At 43.0% G+C, this 14,107-nt stretch overlaps 1 non-coding gene across 1 annotated transcript; it reads right to left on the bottom strand.

The window, feature by feature from the left end:
• Positions 1–4,503: 4,503 nt before the first annotated feature.
• On the bottom strand, positions 4,504–4,578 carry Trnas-uga. Its single transcript has one exon. It is a non-coding gene; the product is annotated as a tRNA-Ser (tRNA).
• Between the last annotated feature and the right edge of the window lie 9,529 nt (positions 4,579–14,107).

Genomic DNA, 14,107 nt, shown 5'->3' with positions numbered 1-14,107 from the left:
AACTGACAATACATATCTTTCTTAATCTATTTATATATTCTCGGGCTCTTGCATTCTACTAAGATGTTAGCCTACAGGACTGCATGAATTATTCTTTTATTATTTAAATGTATCTCCGTATTTAAATCATTAGAACGTCTGTTAGCTGTGGTAATATACGACAAAGATATTTCTATCTTTGTTTGCCTGAGATAACCCTTGTCAACAAACCAAAATTTTCTATTTCTTCTATTAAAAATTCTAATTACTTATTTGTTTTTGCGGCCTTTATTTTTTGCTGTTTTTTCGTGCTGGTTGATCACAGAACATTAATTTGAACTGCTTTTCCCATCTTCGCTACAGAAATGATAAATTTACGACCAGCTAACACTTCGCCAACCTAAAGTCTTAAAACCTATTTTCATACACACATAAAAAAATTTCTGCATCACTTCGGTCGGAGAGTTCTTGAACCTGTACAGAAAATTGGAATAGAGATCAACATAAACATCATTTCCGCCCTCTTTATTGTTCATGAAAACAACCATATTGCATATTGTACCATCATACAGCGAGACATTCACAGGTGATGGTCCAGATTGCTGTACACACCGGTACCTCTAATCCCCAGTAGCACGTCCTCTTGCATTGATGCATACCTGTGTTCGTCGTGGCATACTATCCACTAGTTCATCAAGGCACTGTTGGTCCATATTGTCCCACTCCTCAACGGCGATTCGGCGCAGGTCCCTCAGAGTGGTTGGTGGGTCACGTCATCCATAAACAGCCCTTTTCAATCTATCCCAGGCATGTTCGATAGGGTTCATGTCTGGAGAACATGTTGGCCACTCTAGTCAAACGATTCGTTATCCTGAAGGAAGTCATTCATTAGATGTGCGCGATGGGGGCGCGAATTGTCGTCCATGAAGACGAATGCCTCGCCAATATGCTACCGATACGGTTGCACTATCGATCGGAGGATGGCATTCACGTATCATAAAGGTGTTACGGCGCCTTCCATGACCACCAGCGGCTTACGTTGGCCCCACATGATGCCACCCCAAAACATCACGAAACCTCCACCTTGCTTTCGCTAGACAGCGTGTCTAAGGCGTTCAGCCTAACCGGATTGCCTCCAGTCTACGACGATTGTCTGGTTGAAGGCATATGCGACACTCATCGATGAAGAGAATGTGATGCCTATCCTGAGCGGTCCATTTGGCATGTTGTTGGGCCCATCTGTACCGCGCTGCATGGTGTCGTGGTTGCAAAGATGGACATCGCCGTGGACGTCGAGAGTGAAGTTGCACATCATGCAGCCTATAGTGCATAGTTTGAGTCGTAACACGACATCTTGTGACTGCACGAAAAGCATTATTCAACATGGTGGCGTTGCTATCAAGGTTCCTACGAGCCATAATCCGCAGGTAGCGGTCATCTACTGCGCTAGTAGCCCTTGGGCGGCCTGAGTAAGGGATGTCATCGACTGTTCCTGTCTCACTGTATCTCCTCCATGTCCGAACAACGTCGCTTTTGTTCACTCCGAGACGCCTGGACACTCCCCTTGTTGAGAGCCCTTCCTGGCACAAAGTAACAATACGGACGCGATCGAACCGCGGTATTGACCGTCTAGGCATGGTTGAACTACAGACAACACGAGCCGTGTACCACCTTCCTGGTGGAATGTCTGGAATTGATCGGCTGTCGGGCCCCCTCCGTCTAAAAGGTGCTGCTCATGTATGGTTGTTTACATCTTTGGGCGGGTTTAGTGACATCTCTGAACAGTCAAAGGGACTGTGTCTGTGAGACAATATCCACAGTCAACATCTATCGTCAGGAGTTCTGTGAACTGGTGTGATGCAAAACTTTTTCTATGTGTGTATTTTCTTTAAGACTTCTTTTATCTGTAATCCCTACTGGTTTTCTCATCTCTAAGTGAACTTCATTCATCAAGCTAGGATTCTTTCTATTATTTTATCTTTACTAGGTAAGCGTTATGCCAGCGTAATTCTTTTCATTGTTATTTGACCAATAATGAAAAATCTGTCTCTCTCGAATACTGAAATCTTTGTAATTAAGTGTATTCTGTAAGTTTCATAAAAAAAAGTAAAATTGAACTCTGTTATACTTTTTATAAGGCAAATAGCATTTTATTTGATTCAAAAATTCTGTACTTCAATGCAACAATCACGGAGCTAGTGACCGAGCGCAACAAAGAAACTATAATGCAGACGAACGGTAACGGAGCGTTAAAAAAAAAAAAAAAAAGGTAAACAGAAAGAGTCTGCCATCGCTTCTTAATAGATCCTGAAAGTTAAACAGTCATGGAAAGCCACGTCCCACTACAATTTCTACTTGAAATACTCACTGTTAATAATGAAATCAAAGTTTTGCTATGTGCTGTTAGTTTCAATAGTTAAGTTAACTGCAGTAAACTTTACATGACGGCCAAGGATAAGATCTTTGTGAATATTTGCGGGCGAATTCAGAATTACCAAGTGGTTTCATCTGTAAGCTGTAAGGGCCTAAACTCTACACAATATGCACTCGAGGCAGTACCTCGCTCGAGACACCATAAAAGCCACCTAAATCACAGCAACAAATGGCTACGGTACTCAGTTACCTCTGGAGGCGCTATCGGTCAACTAGCAGTACATGACTCACTCAATTGGATAACATTCCAAGACCATCATTTCAACACATTCATTCTATCAAACAAATACTCGGCTCCTACTGCTCCTTCAACATTAAACATCAACTACAAATAATTACTTTTCAATAAAGGATCACTCTTGCCTACTCAGAGCCAATTCTTCAGTGTAAACTCCTACCAGTGAAACCTACACGAACAAAAGTGGTCATAGATCTGTCTTGGCGGACACCTCACAGCTACGTAAGCTAAGTGTAGCCACTTCTTGGCACACCTGTAAGCCTGCTCACCAAATGTCTGATCTCATCAGATCCCTACCAACGAACGAAAACTAGTGCAATGTTACACAACACACACTCAGAGTTCCAGAATCAAAGTACAAGTCCCGAAGGCGCCGTAGTAGCTATTTTCGAAAGCCTTAAAAAGTTTACCTACTAATAATGCACAGTTTTTAAAAAATTAAGAAATTTTTCGTGGTCAACTCCTTCTGCTCCACTGGAGAATCTGGTTGATGTACGTGTTAAAGATAACATTAAATAACGAGAGTGTTTGACTCGATATACTGTCGGTAAACTGAGGATACGGATGTCGCAGTATATGTCATTGCAGTCTGCGTGTGACATTTCTCTAGTAACGTTTATCCCTGCAGTCTTGTCCGATAAAACTGTGGATAGGAAACAGTGAATTTAACAATTACGGTTAATCATTTATAAGGGCCATTAACATAATGATGTAGTCAACAAAATGATTACATCACAATGCTTGACAAAAATCGAGATCCGCACAACCACAATGCGCACCATACATGATTCATTCAGATTCTGTATTTTTGTGTTTACTTCTTACGATGTCGCAGAAACAAAAGTATATCCTGTGAGTAATAAACAAAAATTAATGATCGTGCCAAAAATGGTAATATAAAAGCAAGTTTAGCATGTGAGTGTGGTCTGCTTGAAAGAACAATCAGTGGGTGGTTATAAGAAATGAATAAAATTACAAGATTTGTAAAAAAATTGAAAGTTGTGTGAGAATGGACAGAAAAAAGGGCGAAACTAGTAAGAGGCAGTGAACTTGACGAAGGCACAGAATAGAGAGTATACAGAAAGTAAAGCAGAAGGCGACTCCTTTGATTCGTATGAAGTCATGCGTTGCACCATACTGAAATCGAGTAAACTCGAAACGATGGTTGCTTGCTATTACGGCTCGAAACCGACATCCTTACGAAACGGAAGTAATCTAACCGACTAAATGAAAACTTACCAAAGGAACGCTAAAGAGCGAGCTGTTACAAATATTTAAATAAAAACTTATCGCATAAGCTTTTTAAATTCACCTTTTCAGGCTGTGAAGTGACACTACTTTTAGCTTCATCTGTTAGTGAAGCTACTTTGTTTTGTAAATATCGGTTTTTACTTGTAGCAGTCTTATTTTACTTTTTAATTTCTCTTTTTTAGGACTTTGAGCTGATAAATCAACTTCACTTCCAACAGTAACAGCTGTTACGGGAAACTGCAGGAGTTTCAGTGTTTGTACCTGTGCTAGGATTCTCATTCACGTTTCCGATTTGAAAGTAACACAGAGGTATTATTTACTTGCATGTCTGGATGAACAGTCATTAATGACGATTGGCAGGTGTCCAGAATTAATTCTAAATAAACTGGCACGCACGGATTGCCGAAGTCGTTAAGGTGACGGCTCGCGATAAGCGAAAATCCGGATTCGAATTCCCGTCCGGCACAAATTTTCGTATGTCACTATAAGTTAGCGTCATGTTGTAAGGCGGCCCTATTTTCAGCAGTTCTGCGCATCCCCCACCAGTAACTGCTAGCAGCCAATAAGATTCATTCTGAAACTTCCTGGCAGATTAAAACTGTGTGCCGGACCGAGACTCGAACTCGGGACCTTTGCCTTTCACGGGCAAGTGCTCTACCAACTGAGCTACCCAAGCACGACTCACGCCCCGTCCTCACAGCTTTACTTCTGTCAGTACCTCGTCTCCTACCTTCCAACCTTAACAGAAGCTCTCCTGCGAGTTTGGAAGGTAGGAGACGAGGTACTGGCAGAAGTAAAGCTGTGAGGACGGGCCGTGAGTCGTGCTTGGGTAGCTCAGTTGGTAGAGCACTTGCCCGTGAAAGGCAAGGGTCCCGAGTTCGAGTCTCGGTCCGGCACACAGTTTTAATCCGCCAGGAAGTTTCCCATCAGCGCACACTCCCCTGCAGAGTGAAAATCTCATTCAAGATTCATTCTCTTTCCGAGCGACTAGCCTCGAGTTACGAACTAGACTGCGAGAACCTCCCACATGCTGCGCTGTAGCCGTATTTTGCGACAATGCAGTTTCTTTCACAGAGTGACCGAATTATATTCTTTCAGATGTCGATGTTACGTTCTTGTAGCAATACAGCTATGAAAGTGTACATGCAAACGCTTTAGCATGATTTCCAAATGAAAAATTATGTGGCGTTTGCATGGAAGTGTTACAGGCGCTCGTTCCTGATCTAATAAAGATTTAGGAGACAATCTGAGGAGCCCTCTTAGACTGTTCGCAGATGATGCTGTGATTTACCGTCTTGTAAAATCATCAGAGATTAAAACAAATCAGAAAATGACTTAGACAAGATATCTGTATGGTGAGAAAAGTGGCAATTGATTCTAAATAATGAAATGTCTGAGACTAAAAGGAATCCGCTAAATTCGGTTTACAGGATAAAACACACGATTCTAAATGCTGTATATTCAACTAAATAATTAGGGATTACAATTACGAATAACCTAAAATGCAACTGTCACATGAATAACGTTGTGTGGAAAGCAAACCAAGGACTGCGATTTATTAGTAGAACACTAAGAAAATGCAACAGGTCTACTAAACAGACAACTTACACCATGCTTTTCCGCCCTCATCTGGAGTATTTCTGCCACGTGTAGGTTCCACAGCAGATAGGTTTGATCGAAAAAATTTAAAGAAGGGCAGTTCATTTTATATTTTCTCGAAATAGGGGAGAGACTGCCACGGATATGATGTGGGAATTGAGATGGCAATCATCAAACCAAAGGCGTTTTTCGTTGTGGTAGGATTTTCTTATGAAATTTCAGTAGCCAACATTCTCCTCAGAGTTTGCAAATATGTTTTTGGCACCCACCTAGATAGGGAGGAATGATCATCATAACAAAATAAGAGAAATCGAGCTCGCACGGGAAGATCAAAGCGTTCGTGTTTCCTGCGCGCTGTCCAATAGGGGAACAGCAGAGAAATAGTTTGAAGGTGGTTCTATGAACGCTCTACCACGCACGTAATTGTGAATTGCAGGGTGATCATGTAGATGTAGATGCTTCACAAGCAGTCGAGGAGGTTTATGTCCCTCATTTATAACTTTTTCAAACGTGAATCTGAAAGTGATACTTCTATTTCTGACATTTTGAAGATTCAAGAACGGCAAAAGAACTGTATAGAGAATAGTAAAGGAAACTGTCGGAGCTGTAGAAACCTCAGAAAAATTGATTTTCGTGTCGCCCAAAAATCACCGAAATCACAAAAAACTTGCAACAGAGATAGATGGTTTTAACAACGATGTTTTGAAGTGTTCCGCGCTTGAAATGTACCTAAGAAGGGAATACCCAACATCAGAAAAACTTGTTACATTTATGCCTGAGCAAACTGGCTTCAAAGGTAGCGCTTCGTCATCGCAAAGAATTTGAAAAACACATTGGTTTCAGGTATGTTAAAAAGTGAGTTTTTAATTGAAAGAAGTGACATTGAAACAGGACAAACCACGTCCGTTATAAAGATGCACGCTACAACAGGAGTAGGTTGTTCTAAGGTGTATTACCTTGATGAAACATGGGTGAATCAGAGTCATTCCATGAATACCTGCTGAAAATGAGTGATGGTACTGCCGGTTTTAAAGTTCCCTTAAGAAAAGCTTCTGGGATACTTATTCTGCATGCTGGCTCCTCCTGATTTGGTTCCTGAGAGTAAACTTGTATTTAGGTGCCGCGCGGAGTAGCCGAGCGGTCTTAGGTGCCTTGTCACGGTCCGTGCGGCTCCCTCCGTCAGAGGGTCGAGTCCTTCCCCGGGCTTGGGTGTGTGTGTTGTCCATAGTGTAAGTTAGTTTAAGTTACATTAAGTAGTGTGTAGGCTTAGGGACCGATGACCACTGCGGACTGGTCCCATAAGACCTTACCACAAATATCCAAAAATTTTTGTATTTAGGTGTAAGAAAAACAGTAGTAACTACAGGGTGTTTCAAAAATGACCGGTATATTTGAAACGGCAATAAAAACTAAACGAGCAGCGATAGAAATACACCGTTTGTTGCAATATGCTTGGGACAACAGTACATTTTCAGGCAGACAAACTTTCGAAATTACAGTAGTTACAATTTTCAACAACAGATGGCGCTGCGGTCTGGGAAACTCTATAGTACGATATTTTCCACATATCCACCATGCATAGCAATAATATGGCGTAGTCTCTGAATGAAATTACCCGAAACCTTTGACAACGTGTCTGGCGGAATGGCTTCACATGCAGATGAGATGTACTGCTTCAGCTGTTCAATTGTTTCTGGATTCTGGCGGTACACCTGGTCTTTCAAGTGTCCCCACAGAAAGAAGTCACAGGGGTTCATGTCTGGCGAATAGGGAGGCCAATCCACGCCGCCTCCTGTATGTTTCGGATAGCCCAAAGCAATCACACGATCATCGAAATATTCATTCAGGAAATTAAAGACGTCGGCCCTGCGATGTGGCCAGGCACCATCTTGCATAAACCACGAGGTGTTCGCAGTGTCGTCTCAGGCAGTTTGTACCGCCACAAATTCACGAAGAATGTCCAGATAGCGTGATGCAGTATTCGTTTCGGATCTGAAAAATGGGCCAATGATTCCTTTGGCAGAAATGGCGGCCCAGACCAGTACTTTTTGAGGATGCAGGAACTATGGGACTGCAACATGAGGCTTTTCGGTTCCCCATATGCGCCAGTTCTGTTTATTGACGAAGCCGTCCAGGTAAAAATAAGCTTCGTCAGTAAACCAAATGCTGCCCACATGCATATCGCCGTCATCAATCCTGTGCACTATATCGTTAGCGAATGTCTCTCGTGCAGCAATGGTAGCGGCGCTGAGGGGTTGCCGCGTTTGAATTTTGTATGGATAGAGGTGTAAACTCTGGCGCATGAGACGATACGTGGACGTTGGCGTCATTTGGACCGCAGCTGCAACACGGCGACCGGAAACCCGAGGCCGCTGTTGGATCACCTGCTGCACTAGCTGCGCGTTGCCCTCTGTGGTTGCGTACGTGGTCGCCCTACCTTTCCAGCACGTTCATCCGTCACGTTCCCAATCCGTTGAAATTTTTCAAACAGATCCTTTATTGTATCGCTTTTCGGTCCTTTGGTTACATTAAACCTCCATTGAAAACTTCGTCTTGTTGCAACAACACTGTGTTCTATGCGGTGGAATTCCAACACCAGAAAAATCCTCTGTTCTAAGGAATAAACCATGTTGTCTACAGCACACTTGCACGTTGTGAACAGCACACGCTTACAGCAGAAAGACGACGTACAGAATGGCGCACCCACAGACTGCGTTGTCCTCTATGTCTTTCACATCACTTGCAGCGCCATCTGTTGTTGAAAATTGTAACTACTGTAATTTCGAAAGTTTGTCTGCCTGAAAATGTACTGTTGTCCCAAGCATATTGCAACAAACGGTGTATTTCTATCGCTGCTCGTTTAATTTTTATTGCCGTTTCAAATATACCGGTCATTTTTGAAACGCCCTGTACCATTCGGAAATGAACGCCGTCATTTTCAAGAAGCAATTCACTGAATAATTCTTGCCATACTTAGCTCTGAAGTCTGTCATTACAATTACCGTGCCAGTTATCATTCAACTGTTACAGAGAAATGACCAAGTACGAGCACCACGAAAGGGAATATTGTGCTCTGCCTGAAAAATAAAAATATTCCGGACAATATAAACCAGACTCCTGCAGCTCGTTAATTTATAAAAGTCACGTGACAGAATGTACAAATTTGACTTTCTTGTTTGTGCTTGTGGTCACACAGTTTTGCATTTACCTACATATTACTGTCAGCATAATCTGATAGAACTAATTTGTGCACAGGTTACAAGTTATGTGGAGAAAAAACAAAACATTCAAGATAACAGACACTGAAAGGCTTATACCTGAAGCAATAGACAGTATCGTTCTTCAGCGTGTTCACACTGTGTGTGACACGCTGAAAAGTTTCAGAAATAAGTCTTTCACAGGGAGGTGAAGATGGATAAAAGCCATGAGCGTATCATCCTAAATTCACAATTAGATTGTTCGGACATGGACTCAGGTAGCAGATGGTGTTACGATGTAGACTTTGAAACAAAATAATTATCTTTCTTGGTTTTAAAGACTCATGGTTTAAAAACGTTTCTGTCAACATATCATATCAGTTGCATGCACTATACATGGGAACTTACTAGCTTTTATTTGTTAGTAATATGTAGCCTGTGAAGTATTCGGATTATAGTGTACAACACCTTGCCCAAGCGGAAGTTTAACTTTTCCTAACCTGTTGTATTACTCGCGAGAATGCGGCTGGATAAATTCGTCAAGAACTGCAGTATGTCGACACATAAAGCCCTGTCATTTTCAAGATACGAACTGGTAAATGCCTTAAAATGAAAGGGTGGGTTACCTGTCGAGATATCGGTGGTTTTCGACGTAATCGGTCAGCATTCCGTCGAGTTATTCACAAAAGATGGTTAATTGTTAGCTTCTTCAATGGATCATAAATGCGTTCTCCTCCTGTAATGCCGGACGATTTAGTTTAAACTCATAATGCCTGCTGACACCGAATATGATAACATACTGACAATTCTTACGATAGTCTTTTGTACTGGTGTTTGCTACCAGTAATTGTTTTTTACGCATAGTGATTTACATTGAACTACAGTAAAACACACCCACATACGCGCATTATACACATTTAAAAAATTATACGCCGGCCGGAGTGGCCGAGCGGTTCTAGGCGCTACAGTCTGGAACCGCGCGACCGCTACGGTCGCAGGTTCGAATCCTGCCTCGGGCATGGATGTGTGTGATGTCCTTGGGTTAGTTAGGTTTAAGTAGTTCTAAGTTCTAGGGGACTGATGACCTCAGAAGTTAAGTCCCATAGTGCTCAGAGCCATTTGAAACATTTTTTGAAAAAAAAATGTATGGAGTAGAAGCGGTTGTCAAATATAATGATTTCGATTTGAGTTTGAAGATTAATTTGTTATGTATTACATTTTTAATTATAATACAGTCCAAATCGAAATAAATGGCAATTATTGCAACTATCTTCGATGACAAAAATAATTGCACTTGACGCCTCCACAAAGCTGTATCAGCTATTCTCGCCTTCCGACGCCACACAGACAATTGCTGCGGAGCAGTGGTCTCAACCTCAACACTCACAAGTAAGATTTCTCTCGTGTACACGAATGATCGAAATCGGTTTTAGAATGTATGATTTCCTCTTACATTTGAATGTATAATACGATGTACCGAAGGCAAATGAAGCCGACTGTTGTTCGCAGCAACACAGTTCGGCAACACGGGCTTCGTCTGCCCGTTCTCTGCCGCCAGCATACGCAAACCTCCTCCCTCTCACGCTTCCCTGTCGCTCCCACTCTAGGCGCGGAAGCGCCGTCGTACGTGAAGTGGGCCACAATGGGTAGTGATGTATACGTAACACAGCGGAGGCCAATTCGCCGTCAACGAATTTATTTTGAATTTATATGGGCATTACTTCAAATGAAGACAGTATACTGCATAAAAATTAATTTATACAAATATTTTGCAGTACGCCCAGACCATGTTCACTCTAACTTGTTCACGATTTCTTATTTTTAATCACTGCTGCGTCGCAGCGCCACCTCTTGAGGTGATTCTGTATTAGGCTTCAGTACTGGCACTCGACGCTGTGGCGCATTATGCTTATTACCTGAGCCCCCATCTTACTGTTACTCGCTCCTGTGAACGGGAACGAGTTATGCAGTTATGCATTCTCGCGTCCATCTAGAAAAGGTAACAATTTTACTATTTTGTATTTCTAGTTTTCACTGAGCTTAACGAAGGCGATGTTGCCCTGATATATTCGACGATGCCCTTTGGCTACACTGACTAAAAGATTCTTAAGAAATACCAAATTAAGGTATTTGCTCTTTCAATAGGTGATCTGTTTATATTTTCAATAGGTGATCTGTTTATGCATGCTTACAGGTTATCCAAGTCTGCACAACGCTATCACGATTCTTAAATACTTGTATTTGTTCTCTGTTTACTATGTAGGTAACCTGAAAATGCCTAAATAAGGCGAAACGCGTCGTTGAAAAATAAAAAAAATAAAATTGCAACCAAGACTGTTTTTAACCAATACATAAGTTTCATACACAGCACTAACCAAACACTACTGGATACTTCCGCATAAGACGCAATTCGTCGTCATATAATACAGTTATCATAATTAGAGAGATCGGCATACATTAGGTAACTCGGACGACGTTGCGTGAAGCGGAAGTTTTGAAGGCTGTAGTTCATCGTTTACGACTGGAGCACCAGTCATAAATTTACTTCTCCCACTTCCGTGGTGTAGCGCAATGGTTAGCGTGTGAATCTGACGTGTAGAAGGCCATAGCTTCGATTACAGACAAATGTAGCGAAATCTATTTATTTCTAAATCTAGAAGTGTTTGATTATTATTTTTACTAGATGAATTAGTTTAAATGGATTTTTTTATTTCGAGTTCCTTGTTGGTCATTTTCATCACCATACTGACTTTTTTTTGTTCTTATTTTTCTTCCTATTACTCTTGTTGCATTTTGAATCTGCCTGGGTCGCCTATAAACTACAAGCAAATGCTAACGAATACTGCTCGTCAGTTGGTAACGCGGCGGCAAGTTTAGCAAGTGGGGGGATAGTTTCAAGTAACCAATTACAGCAAAAAATGTAAGTTTGCTTTTAGCGATGAAACTGATTTTTTTTTTCTATCTTGAGTTTTCTCCTAAAGGTTCGCCATAATCGCCCGAACAATGTCATGGAGATTTCAGTTCGGTCACAGATCGTTGACCGCGATTTTGTCGGATACATTGCACATCACGAAATTGTGGTTAGCTTAGGACCTGAGTTTAAATTCAGAGCTACAAAACGCGTCGTCTGCCGTAGTTCAGTCATTGGTCACTTAAAATCAGCTATCGAGCATCTCGCATTTCCCACGTATCTCACGGCAGCTACTGTCAACATTCCTACGTTACGCACATGGAAAGGCGTTGACCTCGGCAGGGATGAAGTACTAGCGCTTCTGGAGCGCTTCACCTTCTGACTTTATGGTAAGTGGAGGAATCTTCATGGGGGGCTGATGTGACATGACGGTGTGCTTCTGATTTTTGTTTTGTTTTTTTTCTTGTTAGATGAAATAATAGTTAGAGGGATAGAAGAAGAAGCAGGAACACGAACGGCCCAATTGGCTGGCCAGCGTATTATTTAATAACGACAGACGAAAGGATAGTAGAAGGGACAATGAGAGAGTGGGGAAAACGAACGGCCCATTGGCTAGCTGGTAAGGTTGGTGGTATATGACAGTGTAAAGGAAAGTAGAAGAAACGGTAAGAGATAAATGAAAACGAACAACCATTGTCCTGGCCAGATCTTCGTGGCGGCGTCGGTGGCAGACGGTCATGAGGACGTGATGAAGTGGGGGAGGGGGGGGGGGGGGGGGAGGGGAAGAGAAAGATGCCAGAGAGAGAGAGACGGAGAAGTGAAACAGGAAGGGACTGTAGTGATTAGGCCGACGGTTGGGGAGGGCGTGAGGGGTGGTGGGGATGGCGTGAGCGGTGGTGGACGGGGAGGGGATGGATGGTATGACGTGGTGATGAAATGAAGCGATGATATGAAAAAATGAAGTGACATGAAGGTGAGTAGCGGATAGTGAGTCAAGGGGGGGGGGGGGGCGGGTGAGGAGGTCAGGCCAGCGGGTGGTGGCCAGGCGGTGGACACGGAAAGGATTAGGGGATTGGGAGAGTGGCGGGTTTGCTGGTAGAAGGAAGCGGCTGCAGAAAGGATGCGGGAGTGAAGGAGTGGCACATCGGCCAGGATGTGGAGTTCGTGGGTAGGGAAGTCGTAAGGGAGGTGGAGGGCACGCCGGAGAGCCCGATTTTGGACGGTTTGGAGTCGGCGGAGGTGGGTGGGGGCAGCATTGCCCCACACCACCGCCTCGTATTCAAGGATGGGACGAACAAGGGAGGTGTGCGGTCTGACAGCAATGTGTGTAGGGAGAGAGGAGGTGGGATTGATGAAGGGGTAGAGCAGGCATAACCACCCTGTCGTCTTTCGACGTATCTCATCAATGTGGGGGCGCCAGGTGAGGCGTCGGTCCAGGGTAACGCCCAAGTACTTCGCAGTACGAGTTCAAGGGACGGGGGTACCGAGGACAGACACCGGCGGGAGCCGAATGGGAAAATGGCGCCGGCGGAGCCAACATTCCTCCGCGTTACACATTGACTGCATTTGTGAAGTGACCCGCCGTATATGGGTGTCATCTATACAGGATGTAGCAAAAATGTAGGGCACAAATTGCAAGGCACATTCCTCACACGTAGACGAAGAAATTATTTTATATGAACATGGGTCTGGAAACGCTTTGTTTGCATGTTAAAACTCATTTTCTCCAACTCATTAATCGTAAGAAAAGAACGTTAGAATTATGAAGAAAATGTACTTTTGGTGACATATGGCTACGTTGTGTACTTCCAGTGTTCTCTTCCACATATCCTTGTTGCTTGTTTACTGGTAACATCAACTGTCCCAGCCATCAGTATGGCCGTTGAAAGCACACGGGCTACTCCGTAGAGTTAATCACAGACTTGGCTCATGTAATGTACACAAATGCAGAGATGGCAGATGCCCGTTTGGTGCATGGATTAGCTGACGGCAATGGCACTCGCACTCAACGTTTGCACCGGGAGAGGTTCCAGGATGAAGATACACTGACAGGAAAACGTTTAACCTAAGCTCACTGGATTTTTATTTGTTGTGGGGGGAGGGGGGGAATTTGAAAGCTTGTGTATAGAATCCCAGTATATGATGTTCAGAGTCTCCGCTACCGTATTAAGGAGGGCTGCGAAACCATACGCAGTACTCCAGGGATACATTAACGAAGATGGGTTGATGCACGTATCAGTGCGCACGGAGGACATATTGAACATCTCCTGTGAGAAACAGTTGCATGTGGTGTGCTGGTGTGTTCTGTACGTGTGTGTTTCCTATGGTTAAAGAGTTGGAGAAAAGCGATTTGTAATATGGAAACAAAGCGTTTTCAGACCTATGTTCATATAAAATAATTTCTTCGTCTGAGTGTGAGGAATGTGTCCTGCAATTTGTACCGTATATTTTTATTACATCCCGCATAACCGAGCGGTAGTCGGTAGCCGATGTGGCAAC

This window comes from Schistocerca americana, chromosome 3 (assembly GCF_021461395.2).
Source record: "Schistocerca americana isolate TAMUIC-IGC-003095 chromosome 3, iqSchAmer2.1, whole genome shotgun sequence".
NCBI classification, from domain to species: domain Eukaryota; kingdom Metazoa; phylum Arthropoda; class Insecta; order Orthoptera; family Acrididae; genus Schistocerca; species Schistocerca americana.
Note: the sequence above shows the minus strand (reverse complement) of the source record. Positions and strands in the feature narration are given on the sequence as shown.